Genomic DNA, 14,462 nt, shown 5'->3' with positions numbered 1-14,462 from the left:
GGGAGAAAGAGGCAAGGCCAGGAGGGAGCCTGCATGCATGCTGCACATGCTGCAGGCCAGACGGACCCACTGTGGGGGCAGGGCAAGGAAGCCAGACAGGGCATGGGAGAGAGGAGTCTGGACCTGATGCTGCCAGAAGGCAGGCTCCAAGGGCTTGGCAGGGCTGGTCCCTGTAGGGTGGGGGTGCAGGCAGGCTGTGTGAGGAGATCCATCTGGAGGCCCTCCTGTGACCTGAAGGAGGGGCCCTCCCTGGCTGCCACAGGCAGTTCTGATAGCTGGCCTGTTACAGCTGACCTCAAACCGGCTGGGTCATTACAGAAAACTGCTGTGCACACCCCCTCCCCCCACTGAGGTTAGGGGTGTGTGGGCACCTGCCTGCCCAGCACAGCCCAGGCCCATCAGCAGCTCCAGGCCCACTCTTCTCAGAGCTGCGGCTGATGACTTCCCCTTAAGACCAGCCAGTTACCACAGAAGCCATTGTCCCTTTCCCCCAGCACCCAAAGACAACAAGCAAAAGGGGCCTCTGATTAGGCCTCTTCCCGGTTCTGCGGCAAGGTTACAGAGGTGTTTGCTATAACAGCCACCTGGGGAGTCAGGATTTCCTGAGGCGAGCAGCAAATGCTCTGGCTTTCACACTCCTACTCCTCAGGAAATCCGGCCTGAGAGACAACCAAAAAAAACCAAAAAACACCATGTGGGTCATTGGTCTATTTTTATTCTGTGTGGCCTGACTTGGTGCTTACGTGCCTATATGTCTATCTACTCATGAGAAATTCAATGTGATGGGTGTACAGGAAGATGCTTTTAGAATGTCTATCTTGCAAGTCCTGGTGTGCTGTTCGCAGGGGTTACGTAGTGGTCCTGGGTGGTCTGCATCAAGGTACCAGGTTGGGCAACTTTTGTGAGAAATTGGTGTACTATATAATAAGCTTGTTTGATTTTTCAATATTCCTCTAGACCAGACCTTTCTCCAACATAGCTACAAGCCACTCACTGAGACATTCATAGTCATGCATGCATTTGTTCAGAGACATTTATGGTCGCTGCATGCAAGGCTCTATGCTCAACATCGGACTTCAGGAAGGTTTCTGAGGAAGCAACAAAAAATTGATGGACAACAAGAAGGCTCCTTGGAGCATCATGGGAAGCTGTGCCACATGTTACTCAGCGCTGGCTGGCTCCTTCTAAGGAAGTGTCTAAGCTGTGGACACACAGCTGGTGCACACACACACACACACACACATACACACACACAGAATGTTTGGGGTTCAGCTTAGGAAAGCAGGTGTTACCAAATTAAACATGACCAGCTGGACAAATCATCTTTACTTCCCCTTCAGTTATTTTAGGGCGCCTAAAAGAATGCCTGTTCAGTCTCTGGGTTCACTTCTGTAGGAGTAGATGGCCTGAGGCCTTTGCTGGGTGCCGTGGAGCCGGGCCGCCGGCAGAGGGAGCCTCAGACTGGTCGGGGGAGCCAGGGCTGCACGCGCGAAAGAAACGCCTCTTTGTGCTGAGGCAGCCCAGAGCACACTGCAGGCTGAAGTGGATCAGAAAACTATTTGGCTCAGTCCCCAGTTGCTGAACTGACGGAGGCTTACGTCCACGATAAAATCACATACAATGGAAAGTGCTTGGCAATTAACAGAGATTACAAAACCAGAGGAAGGAAGCTGCAGGCCGGGAGGGGTGACAGGGTCCAGGAAGCCCTGCTTCTCCTTAGAGCCAGCCTCCCGGACCATGCCGGGGCCCACGGAGCTCGTGTTGGCCTCTGGAAGCCCCCACTGGGTCTTCCCTTCGTATCCAGCTGCCCACTGGTAATCCTGAAGCTAGACTTGTATGCTGGGGACGGGAGGACGAGGAATTACAGCAGTGGCCGCCCGGCAGACAGGCACCCACTTGCTGACTTCACTCGCTAATTGACGGCCCCTCGCAGACGTCAGGAACTGGAGCCATTCAGCTAACAGAAGGGGGACCATGGGGGCAGGGCTGAGATCTCCATCTCCAGGGAGAGGAGTCTTCCGGAGGCTGAGGGCCCATTAAGCATGACAGCTTACAAGAATCAGACGTGACTGCTGCACCAAGTGTGCATTATCTGGCCCCAGCGGGCAGCCGGTGGCTTCTGCTGATCGTGAGTCTAGAGATGGTGCCTGGAGGGACAGCAGGACAAGAAAATGCTGTGGCGGCCCCCATTTAGGAAGGTGCCTGCCCGTCTGCTCACTAAACAGTGAAGCAGTGCTTTATCTTTCCAACTCAGCCCTGCCTCTGGACCTGATAGTCACCAGCTAGGAGGGGGCGTGGCTTCTCTGGGGAAACAGGCGATACAGAAAAGGTTTTTGTTCCACCCTCCTAGAGGTGCCTGGGGGCCTGCACCCCACCTAGTGGGCATGGGAAGGGTGGGCAGAGCCATGGTGGGCTTGGTGCCAATTACAGACCACTCAGGGAAGCCCCTCCCTCGACCCCTGCCCCTCTTCCCCAGCCCAGCGCCCCAGCCAGGCCCCGGGGAACCTGCCGCCTGCACTCACAATGTCCCCAAGTCTGGCTTGGTCAGGCCCTGGATCCACCACAGAGCACGAAAGGGCTGCTCCGCCCAGCCCTCCCCATCCCCATGGGACGACACTGGAGTTACTGCAGGCGATATTGTATAGATAAGCATTATTTATTCACCAGTTATAAAAATGGTCCATGGCTGGTGAGGAATCAGAGCTGGGCTGGAGCATCGGGCCTGATCAGAAATTCAATACTCCCCACCTCTCTTCCTATTAAGGAGCAGGGCTCCGGAGGGAGTGGCACTGCAGGCTTTCCTTGCAGCAGGCAGAGCCTGGGTCCCTGGGGAGAGAGGGGCGGGGATGCTATTTCTTTGCTGGCATTTGGGTGTTTGAGCGCCTGGCCCTGTGCCTTCCGGGCGCCTGCTCCATTGTCTCCAGGCCTCCCGCTGGGTGGGTCCAGTCCCAGCAGCTACAAAGCAAAGCCTCTAGCAGCTGCTTTGTCCCGTTTCCTGAACCTCATTTCCAAGCCTGCCTGAGCCACTTCCCCAACTGCTTCTCCATCTCTCTCCACATCATCCGGGTCTTTTAACTAAATCTGGGCTGTCTTGTAGAGTGTTTATAAGCAAATGAAAGCCAGGTCTAAGGGAAAGAGTATTAGCTACTCTTACATCCTTTTTTTTTTCACGTTTTTAAAGACCAATTTACCATTTGCTCTCTGGGCTGCCCGGGGCATAACTGTAAAGGAGATAAACAATGACAGCCTCTACCCTTGCTCTTTCCTGCTTCTCAGCACCTCCAGGGCTTCATCCTAGAGGAAACCAGTCTATAGATGCTTCACAGTGTGCCTCCGAGGGGAGTTTGTGCTTCAAGATCCAAGACTGCCCAGCTCTGACACATGGTACCATTTCCAGAACAGAGGACAGCACAGAGCTGTGTCCTGGGTCCCTCTTCTCACAGCATTTGGGACATCCTGGAGGCCTTTCTGGGCCCACAGCAGTGCTCACCACCCTCCCTCTCCAGAGCTCTTCCCTCGGCCTCCCAGCAGGTGGTTCACACTCTGCGGTGCTTCCTTGTCTCTGGCTTGAAGCCAGAGAATGGGGGGATCCACCTCAGCTCTGGTCTTGGGCCAGCTGCCTTCCCTCACATGTGCAGGAACCCAAATCCTAAGACCCCAGATGAGAGTGTAGGAAGGCCCCACGCACTGTGATAGTGTCCCCTCCCCACCCGACTCAGCAAGGTCAATGTCAAGACCTCTGTCACTTATTCTCAAATCCCAGGTGCCTCAGCCTACTCCACTGGGCCTTGAAGGAGGGTCTTACATAGGCAGTCCCACCCAGCTGATGCGCTTATGGCAAACAGAGGCCTCTGATCTCCTGATCTGCCAGGAAGGGGCAGCAGATGTAAAGGACAGCAAATGTGTGCCACCTATATGCATGCTCGGCTCCTGAGTTCCAAACATTGGCTACTAGTTGGGAAATACCAGAACCTCTGCCTACCAGCCACTTGAATATAGGCCATGTGGATAAAATGAGAGTTTCTGTGGCCAGGATTCTCACCAGGCCCTGGTTGACTAGCTCACTGCACACCTGTGGGCAATTTGACTCTATATAAAGAGTTCCGCCCAGTGCTCCTGTCATGGCACCATGGCAGAGCTGCAAGGCTGCAGGAGGGCACAGCAGAGGCTGGAGTGATGGCAGCACCGAGGACAGAGGCCCAGAGGACAGCTGTGTGGGACGACTGTGCAGACAGAGGGGCCTAGAGGCAGAGACTGGCTTGCTGCATACAGGCTCACTCTGAGTGAACGGGATTTTAGTGACTGACCTGCCACCTGGAAATAAAGTTGGGTATAACCCTTTCACCCAAGAACGTTTTGCTGTCATTTTCTTCGGTCACACTGAATCCATAGTGAACTTGCCTGGGGCTGAAACCCATTGGCAAGACAGGACATGTACATACCTGGTGGTGGTCTGTGGTGGGAAACTTCTGCCTGGGCATAAGATGCAGAAAACCTTGAATGGGCAGCAGGAACTGCCTAAGGTTGGATCTTAAATGGAGCCCAGCCCTGGATTGGGTGTTGTCACACCTTGGCTCATTCATGCTCACTGCGGCCCTGTGCATTAGGGCAGGAAGTCATTTAGCACCGGTAGAAACAGACTACCTGGTCAGGGTGGGAATTTGCTTTCTAGTTCATAGTAGTTTGGTTTCCTTTTATAGTCTGGCCACCAGCAGGCATGCTCTATGCAACCCTCTTTGACCAGGGGACAGGAGAAAAACTTAAGGCAGTCAAAAGGAAATAAGAAGTTACCTGTTGTTTTCTGGCCTCTGTTGACACCTACCCTGGTGTTGGGAGCCACACAAAGACAACAAGATGGCCACAGTTCATGAGGTTCCTGCTTCACTTCTTGGAGATTAGCTACGAGCCCGCGCGCGCCAACAAGGAAGCCCGCGCGCGCCAAGAGATACTCTTCTCCCCCTCCTTCCCCATTATCATATACCAATCAGAATGTAACTCGCTGTGCCACCCCTGCTATGCAGCCAATCCCCTGCCTACAAGTATCCTATGGCCCACTCTGCCCCTGAACACTGGTGTATATCTACCCCCGTCTTACAATAAAATTTGAAGGCTTGATCAGAATACTGTCTTGCCTTCGCTCTTCTCTCGCCCCCATTTTCTTTCAGGTCGGATCCCCCTCGTCCCCACAAATAACTAAGTCCCGCTGGACGGGACAAGTGGCGCCCAACGTGGGGCCAGAGGCGCGGATCCTTCGCAGGCGGACCCCCGAGTAAGATATCGTCTGGCCAGACCCCTTCTTGATGAAACAATAGGAGACGCCTTTCGCCGCTCACGGAGGTCGTCATCCCTGGTGAGTACCGGCCGCCTTATAAGAAAATGGGAACTAGATTAAGTAAAGAAGCGGTCTTCATAAGAGATCTAAAAAGTTCGCTTAGGGAGAGAGGAGTTCGAGTTAAAAAGAAAGACTTGGTAAAGTTTTTTATTTTTGTTGATGAAGTCTGTCCGTGGTTTATTGTTAATGGCCCCGAAATTCATCCTAAAAAATGGCAGAAAGTAGGTAGAGATTTAAATGATTATCTTATCAAAAACGGCCCTGACTCTGTTCCTGTTTCAGTATTTTCCTATTGGAGTCTTATCAGAGATATTGTTGAAAATACTGACCCTGATAAACGTCAACTCTTGTCAGTGGCAGAATATTGCCTCCGCCCCCTATCTCGGGCGGCCTCAAAATCGTCTCTTTCGAGTGATCCCCCTGCTCCAAAATCAGCTAAATCCCCCTCCCCTAGCCTAACACCATCTTTGCTCGGTGCCCTCCATGATACCCCTCCCAAATGTTGCATTTATCCGCCTCTCCCTCGAGATTCGGACTTTGTCGATACACAAAAGGTTTTTCCGGTCGTGACTAAGAGCCAAAATAGCGAACCTTTAGATCCGGGAGACGCGGCCGAACTAGAAGACGAGGCGGCCAGGTATCACAACCCAGATTGGCCCCTTGCCGCCCCGTCGCTTAACCCCCCTTCTTACACTCCCCCTATTCGGCCTCCCAATGTTTGCGCCTCGGCCTTTTTGCCCCCGTCGGCCCCTCCGCTACCCCCTCCGGCTCCCGGTCCTGTTAGCCCCCCTACCAGCACTGAAGACCTAATAGCACAGATAGTAGAACAAAGAATAACTTGCCATCTCCAAAAATTGGTTGTCTCCCAACCAGTTCGTCCCTCATTATCTTCGCAAAGGAGCCTCTCTAAGAAACCGCTTACAGCCACAAAACCTAAAAAACTGCTCTTTCCTGTTCTTACCCGGGCCTCCGCCCGCTCTGGCCCCACCTCCACAACACGTAGCCCGGAAGAGGGCGATCTTGAAAGCGATGGTGAAGACGCCCCTGCTGCTCAGGAATTAGAAAGTGAGGGGGAAGAGCAGGCTGAGCCAGAGCCGGCCGAGCCTGCCGATGGCCCTAGAGAATTTCACAAAATCCATTTCAAAAGCTTAAAAGAGCTGAACGCGGCCGTTAAGGCTTATGGCCCCAATGCCCCTTTTACCCTTTCTGTTCTTGATTCGCTGTCTCGAGGAGGACATTTACTCCCAGGTGAATGGCTGCGTATAGTCCAGGCTGTGCTTACCCGTGGTCAGTTTCTAACTTGGAAGGCAGATTTTGCTGACCGCTGTCAGACCATCGCTGCTGCCAATGTAAAAGACCCTCATTCCCCAACAGCGTCCTGGACGTTTGATAAGCTTACGGGACAGGGCAGATATATCTCTGAAACCAGACAGCAGCGCCTTCCCCTTGGTCTTTTATCTCAAGTGAAAGATGCCGCTTTGGGCGCTTGGATATCACTCCCTGCTTCCGGGACTGCTAACACTCCTCTAACTAAGATCACTCAAAGCTCGCAAGAAGACTATAGCGAATTTGTTAGCAGACTGTTAGAGGCCGCCGAAAGGACCCTTGGTTCCGCAGCTGCCAATGATAAGATTGTAAAACAGCTAGCCTATGAAAACGCCAATTCGGCATGTCGAGCCGTCCTCCGCGGTAAGACTCGAGACAAAACTCTTGATGAAATGCTGAGAATGTGTAGAGATGTCGATCCTTTTACATCCAAAGTCCAAGCCCTTTTAGCTGTACGTGCCGCTGTTCAGACTCCCCCGGCTTCTTATCCTCCTTCCTTCCCCAGGGGCGCACCGCCTATGCGTAACTGCTTTAAATGTGGACAGCCAGGCCATTTCGCTCGCCAATGCCCTACCTCAGCTCCTCCTCCTAGAGTTGGGTCAGTCCCCGATATTTGCCCTCGCTGCCATAAGGGGCGGCACTGGGCCAAAGAGTGCCGTAACAATCCAACAAATCCTTTTTATAGTACCACAAATCCTTTCACCCCCCCTTTTCAGGGAAACGGGCTGAGGGGCCAGCCCCGGGCCCCCCAGCCAATTCCATTTCAGCCGGCCTCGGGGAACAGCCTAGCTGTAGCACTCCCGCCCTCTATCGGGCCACACCCGGGAGTGCAGGACTTGACCTCTGTGCCTCCTCCTCAACAATATTAACGCCTGAAGAGGGAGTTACAATTATTTCCACAGGAATTTATGGCCCACCTCCCAAAGATACTTATTTTCTAATTTTAGGGCGAGCTTCCACCACAATAAACGGCCTTATTGTCCACCCTTCCTTAGTTGACAATGACTATACTGGAGAAATAAAAATTCTTGCTAGTGCTCCCCAGTGCCCTGTCAGCATTATGAAAGGTCAGCGCCTTGCGCAGGCACTCCCCCTCCCTTTAAGTACATCTCACCCTGCTATTCATAAGAAGCGAGGCTCCTCTACCCCAGGTTCTTCAGACTTATATTGGATCCAAGCTATTACTAAAGAACGCCCCACTCTTAAGCTTAAGATCCAAGGAAAAGTATTTGAAGGAATTTTAGATTCGGGGGCCGACTCTACGGTCATATCTCAGGCTTCATGGCCCTCCAGCTGGCCCTTACACGCTTCCTTGACCCATCTACAAGGAATTGGGCAGTCAAGAAACACCTTACAGAGCTCACAGTTACTAAACTGGGAAGACGAAGAAGGAAATACCGGATTCATTCAACCCTTCGTAGTTCCTGGGTTGCCAGTAAATCTTTGGGGAAGAGATATCCTTTCTCAAATGAAAGTCATCATGTGTAGCCCTAATGAAGTTGTAACACAGCAGATGCTTTCACAGGGTTACCTCCCTGGTCAAGGGTTGGGCAAACTAAAACAGGGAGATCCCAACCCGATACTGGCCACGCCTAAGATAGACCGCTCAGGTTTAGGGTTTGAAAAACATTTTTCGTAAGGGCCGTTGCTCCTCCTGCACTCCAGGCAGACAAGATTACTTGGAAAAGTGATGTTCCTGTCTGGATCGATCAATGGCCCCTTACCACTACAAAATTAAATGCAGCCATAGAGTTAGTGCAGGAACAGCTGGCTGCTGGACATATTGAACCTTCTACATCCCCTTGGAACACCCCAATCTTTGTAATCCAAAAGAAATCAGGCAAGTGGAGGCTCCTACAAGACCTCAGGGCGGTTAATAAGACCATGGTCCCTATGGGTGCATTACAACCGGGAATTCCCTCTCCAATAGCCATTCCTAAAGGGTATGTCAAATTAGTAATTGATCTAAAAGATTGCTTTTTCTCCATACCTTTGCATCCTGATGATTGCAAACGTTTTGCCTTTAGTATACCCATTACCAATTGTGTAGGGCCTTCTCCCCGGTTTCAGTGGAGAGTTCTCCCACAAGGAATGGCCAACAGCCCTACTCTTTGCCAAAAGTTTGTAGCCCAGACTATAGACCCCTTTAGGTTGCTCTTCCCCACTTTGTATATTATCCATTATATGGACGATATTCTTCTTGCCGGTCCTGACCAGCAACAGCTCTATGCGGCCAGTCAACAGCTAGTCACTGCCCTCCGAGATCGAGGACTACAAATTTCCCCAGAAAAGGTCCAGGTCCACCCCCCCCAACTATTTTTAGGCTTTGAATTATTTTCTAATAAAATCCTCACTCAAAAAATTCAGTTAAAGAGAAGCTCCTTAAACACTCTTAATGATTTTCAGCGTCTGCTAGGAGACATCAACTGGCTCAGGCCTTATTTAAAGCTGACCACCGGAGAGTTAAAGCCTTTGTTTGATGTCCTACGTGGAGACCCTGATCCTTCCTCCCCCCGCTCGCTTTCATCAGAAGCACAAAGGGCATTAACCATTGTAGAGCGGGCTATTTCTGAACAGACCATTAGCTACTTCTCTCCACATCTAAGTTTGTGGCTGCTCATTTTCCCTACCCCCTTCTCCCCTACAGGAGTCCTTTGGCAGAACCATCCACTATTTTGGGTTCATTTGCCAGCCTCCCCCCCTAGAGTCTTAGCTACCTATCCTCAATTAGTTGCTGCCCTCTTACGTTTAGGCCGAGAGGCAGCTCTCAAGTTGTTTGGGAGAGACCCTGAAGTTATAACCCTCCCATACAATACATCTCAATTACAATGGCTTATTCAACATGATGATGATTGGGCAATTAGCTGCACCTCCTTCCAGGGGACAATAGACAATCATTACCCTGCAGACAGATTAGTCCAGTTCCTTCAAAAGACCCCGGTTGTCTTTCCCAAAAGGACTAAAACCACGCCAATTGCTGGGGCTGTAATGGTGTTCTCTGATGGGTCCTCCTCCGGTATAGCCGCTTTCAGTATTAATGGGCAAGTTACTCGAATACAGACAGACCTCTCTTCTGCACAACTTGTTGAACTAACTGCAATAATCAAGGTTTTTGAGCTTTTAATAGATGCCCCCTTTAACCTTTACACTGATAGTGCCTATGTAGCAACCTCTGTTCCCCTATTAGAGACAGTGCCTTACATACGTCCCTCTACAAATGCTTCCCCCCTATTCGCAAAATTGCAAAAATTAATTTTAAGCCGCGATGCCCCTTTTTTCATCGGGCACATACGCGCTCACACTGGCCTTCCAGGGCCGCTTGCCAAAGGCAATGACAGGGTTGATCTGGCGACTCAATTAGTAGCCTCTGTCACGCCAGACTCACCCTTGGCTGCAGCCCAACGGGCTCATGAACTACATCATCTCAATGCTCACACTCTTAGACTCAAATTTTCAATCACCCGAGAACAGGCCCGTCAAATAGTTCGACAATGTCAAGGATGTCTAACTCTCCTCCCAGAGCCTCATAACGGAATCAACCCCCGGGGGTTAGTTCCAGGAGAGATATGGCAAATGGATGTCACTCATTACCCTCCCTTTGGTAAATTAAAATATATCCATGTGTCTATTGACACATGTAGTGGTTTCCTATGTGCATCCTTGCAAACGGGAGAGGCAACTAAAAATGTTATTACCCATGTTCTCTCATGCCTGGCATATCTACCACAACCTAAAATCTTAAAAACTGACAATGGGCCTGGATACGCCAGCTCTAGCTTTAAACAGTTCTGTGCGCAGTTAGATATTAAGCACGTAACAGGAATTCCCTATAATCCCCAAGGCCAAGGCATTGTTGAAAGAGCCCACTTAACCCTTAAAAACATGTTATTCAAACTTCAGTCGGGGGGAGAAGTACTCTATCCGAGAACAGGTAATGCAAAGACACTCCTAAATCATGCACTGTTTGTTCTCAATTTCCTTACTTATGACTCCGCGGGTAAAACCGCTGCTGATCGCCTTTGGCATCCCTCCACGGCAGATAATTATGCACAAGCTATGTGGAGAGATCCGATGACCAATACATGGCACGGGCCTGACCCTGTGCTCATATGGGGGAAAGGACATGCTTGTATATATGATGCTAAGGCACAAAATGCCCGATGGCTCCCAGATAGGCTCATTAAACTCCTAGACACAAATAGAGGCAGAAACAATAATAATTCCAGTCCAGGGCATATTAACCCCTGAGAAGCCTTCCCTTTCTGTTTATTTTCAGGAGGCAAAAATGAAGATATGTACACTATTGACCCTCGTCATGACCTTTCGCCCCGTTTGGACCCATCAGATTTCCAATTTCACCTGGACAGTCACCAATGAAGCAGGAGACGTCGTTTTCAGTTCTTCCACCTTAGCAAGTACCCCCCCATGGCCTGTTCTTGCCCCTGATCTCTGTGACTTGGCCGCTGGAGCTTCTGCGGCCTGGGGGACCCCAGACATTTACTTTCCTTTTTCCACCTCCCCTGAGACCTACCCTGAGGGACAATCTACCACCTCTCCTGGGTGTAACAACACCCCTAGGAGAACCTACCTCAGAGAAACAGAATTTTATGTCTGCCCGGGAGCTCATAGAGATCGAGCCCTTAACTATAAATGTGGATATAGAGACTCCTATTTCTGTGACTCCTGGGGGTGTGAGACTACGGGAGATGCTAGTTGGAAGCCTAGCTCCACCTGGGATTATATAACTGTAAGTAGGGCTTGGAATCCCAAGCCTAACTCAACTGTTACCCCAGAATGTCAAAGCACCCAATCCACAAGGGGGCGATGTACACCGCTCTCCATTACCTTTACTGACAAGGGAAAAAGGGCCCCTATTGATGGATGGCTCAGGGGACATGAATGGGGGCTAAGGCTTTATGTTTCAGGAAAGGACCCTGGGCTCACTTTTAAAATCAAATTAATTCGATCCATTCCAAACGCCAACAAGCACGTTGTCCTTGGCCCTATTGCCCCTAAGGCAAGAGACCCAAGACCTTCTAACCCTTCTCCCCTGTCTACTAGTACTGTTTTCCAGGCCTTGCTCCCCCCGGTTTTACCCTCCACAGGCGAAATCCTTAAAGGCCTGGCTAATGTGACTGCAAAATCCCTTAACTCCACTGGATATAGCGAGTGCTGGTTATGTTTCTCCCCCGTTCCCCCGTTTTACGAAGGGATAGCAGTTTTAGTAAACACCTCAGCAGACCTCATACTTACCAATGACTCCAGCAAGACTCGCTGGTCAGACCCCTCCCGTTTTTCAGAAACCTCTCCGGGTCTCACATTGACGCAGCTTTCGGGAATAGGCCTCTGTATACATAGCCCCCTCTTGCGTCTACCCCCTCAGCTAGTACCCATTTGTAACAGCTCCTTCTCACCCCCGCTGTCCTATGAATTCCTTGTCGCGCCCAACGGTACTTATTTTGCTTGCTCCTTTGGCATAACGCCCTCCGTTAACCCGCGCTTATTAATGTCTAACAATGAATATTGTGTTTTAGTCATGCTCATGCCCAAGATTTCCATACATCCCACCGAAGACCTCCTTCCATATTACTCGGGCTCTACTCGCACTAAGCGTGAGCCAGTAACCGCCATTACCTTATCTGTATTATTAGGATTAGGAGCAGCTGGGGCTGGAACAGGCATTGCCTCCATAATTACTTCTAAACAACAATATTATGCTCTTAGTCAGGCTATTGATAAAGACATACAAAATCTGCAAGAGGGTTTAGACAGCCTGAAAGAATCTGTTGTCTCTCTCTCTGAGGTAGTGCTCCAAAATCGCCGAGGGTTAGACCTCCTTTTCCTGAAAGAAGGAGGCCTCTGCGCTGCTCTTAAAGAAGAATGTTGCTTCTATAAAGACAAAACAGGGTTAGTGCAAGATAGCATTGATAAAGTTAAGAAAAACCTAGAAGCCAGGCAAAAACAAAGAGAAAAGGATGAGGCCTGGTATAAAAACTGGACCTCTGCCACCCCTTGGTTAACTACTCTGATCCCCACCATCCTTGGACCCTTGGCAGGATTCTTCCTTTTAGTGTCTCTTGGCCCTTGGGCCTTAAGAAAACTGACAGTTTTTATTCGAGAGCAAGTTGACCAGCTCGTCAAGCCAGCGGTTGCTGTTCATTATCACAGACTTACAGCCTGTGATGAAGAGTCTTACACCGAGCCAACCAATGCTCCCGGTCTCCGGTTTTCAACTTTACAGGCGCCTCAACCATGGTACCATCGATTCTGGCACCGTACTTAATGTGGCCCATATGCTGGTCAGCCAGAGCCAGACATACCCCTAACTATGAGGGTATGGGCATCGAGATGAGTGCGAGACAAAGTACCGCAAGGGAGGGTTCTTCCTAGAACCTCTCTGGTCCTCCCTGAGAATACGCCTGGCTTGCATAGAGGTTGGTATCCATATGTACATAAAGCCTTGATATATTAAGGTCAATTTGGCTTTCAGCTCTGCCTCTCCTCCCTAAAAGATACCGAGAGCATTTGCAGGATGTTACCCTGCTGGAGGAGCCAGGCCTCTATTCCCTCACTCGATTAAGGCCCACCTTTCTAAAATAAATAGAAAGAGAGGAGATGTTGGGAGCCACACAAAGACAACAAGATGGCCACAGTTCATGAGGTTCCTGCTTCACTTCTTGGAGATTAGCTACGAGCCCGCGCGCGCCAACAAGGAAGCCCGCGCGCGCCAAGAGATACTCTTCTCCCCCTCCTTCCCCATTATCATATACCAATCAGAATGTAACTCGCTGTGCCACCCCTGCTATGCAGCCAATCCCCTGCCTACAAGTATCCTATGGCCCACTCTGCCCCTGAACACTGGTGTATATCTACCCCCGTCTTACAATAAAATTTGAAGGCTTGATCAGAATACTGTCTTGCCTTCGCTCTTCTCTCGCCCCCATTTTCTTTCAGGTCGGATCCCCCTCGTCCCCACAAATAACTAAGTCCCGCTGGACGGGACACCCTGGGCCATGTCCCGGCTGACTCTTCATTTTCCTTGCCCAGCTGAAGGGTGATTCCACTCGGCACCTGATAGCACTCCTCCTTAGAGCAGGAATTTTACCTCTCCAGTGTAACAGCCCCACATTTATTTAATAGTGATGATGGGTGATGAGGGCCCATGTGATTTAGGGTTTTGTTTTCCAAAGGCTAGAGGCCAGGAAAGGTACAGTGTTGGGCAGGAACATGGAGACCTCTGCACACGTGCTTGGAACAATAAACAGGCTGCTCAGATTGCGTTTTCCTTTCTCTCCACACTCCTAAATCCACAAACATGAAGCTAATGGAGAAGCAACCTGCTGCTGTCCACAGTAGCCTCTTTGCCCACACGTGCTCCCTGCTCCCTGCAAAATCAGAGGGAAGATAAAACAATTTGCAGAAATTAGTGTTTTGGGTTCAGGAAATCCCAGCTGCTGGAACCAATGGGTTAATGTGGGGCCGACTGATAAGCTCCAGCTGCTTCAGTGCGTGCTCCACGGTAAGAGCTCCGCATTCCAGCTGGAGGCCATGTAAGTCAGTGTTGGAATGGGCGAAAAGGATAATATCTTGAACTGTTTGATTTTTGTTCCTGCTTCCCAATGGGCCTATGCTAAAATTTCAACTCCTTGCCTCAGCTTGGATGGGCTTGTGTAAAGTTACTTTCCAAAGAAACCCAGAGAACATTCCGTGTGAAGAAGGTGTGGGACAGATGGAGTTGGCCCGCATTTGATGGAGAACAAGTTTCCACTTTCGGCTGGGCCCTCTCAGCCCTCCCCCCTCCCAT

The 14,462-nt window shown here is 50.5% G+C and overlaps 1 long non-coding RNA gene across 1 annotated transcript in view; it reads right to left on the bottom strand.

Annotated features, from left to right (window-relative positions):
* Positions 1 to 4,827, bottom strand: part of LOC140845140 (uncharacterized) — a 37,472-nt gene extending 32,645 nt beyond the window's left edge. Inside the window, exon 1 of the long non-coding RNA XR_012123863.1 lies at positions 4,792 to 4,827. This is a non-coding gene — a long non-coding RNA (uncharacterized lncRNA). The remainder of the gene's footprint in view (positions 1 to 4,791) is intronic.
* Positions 4,828 to 14,462: the final 9,635 nt, after the last annotated feature.

Source organism: Manis javanica, chromosome 2 (assembly GCF_040802235.1).
Source record: "Manis javanica isolate MJ-LG chromosome 2, MJ_LKY, whole genome shotgun sequence".
Lineage (NCBI taxonomy): Eukaryota > Metazoa > Chordata > Mammalia > Pholidota > Manidae > Manis > Manis javanica.
The sequence above is the reverse complement of the archived record's forward strand: the minus strand, read 5'-3'. Positions and strand labels throughout refer to the sequence as shown.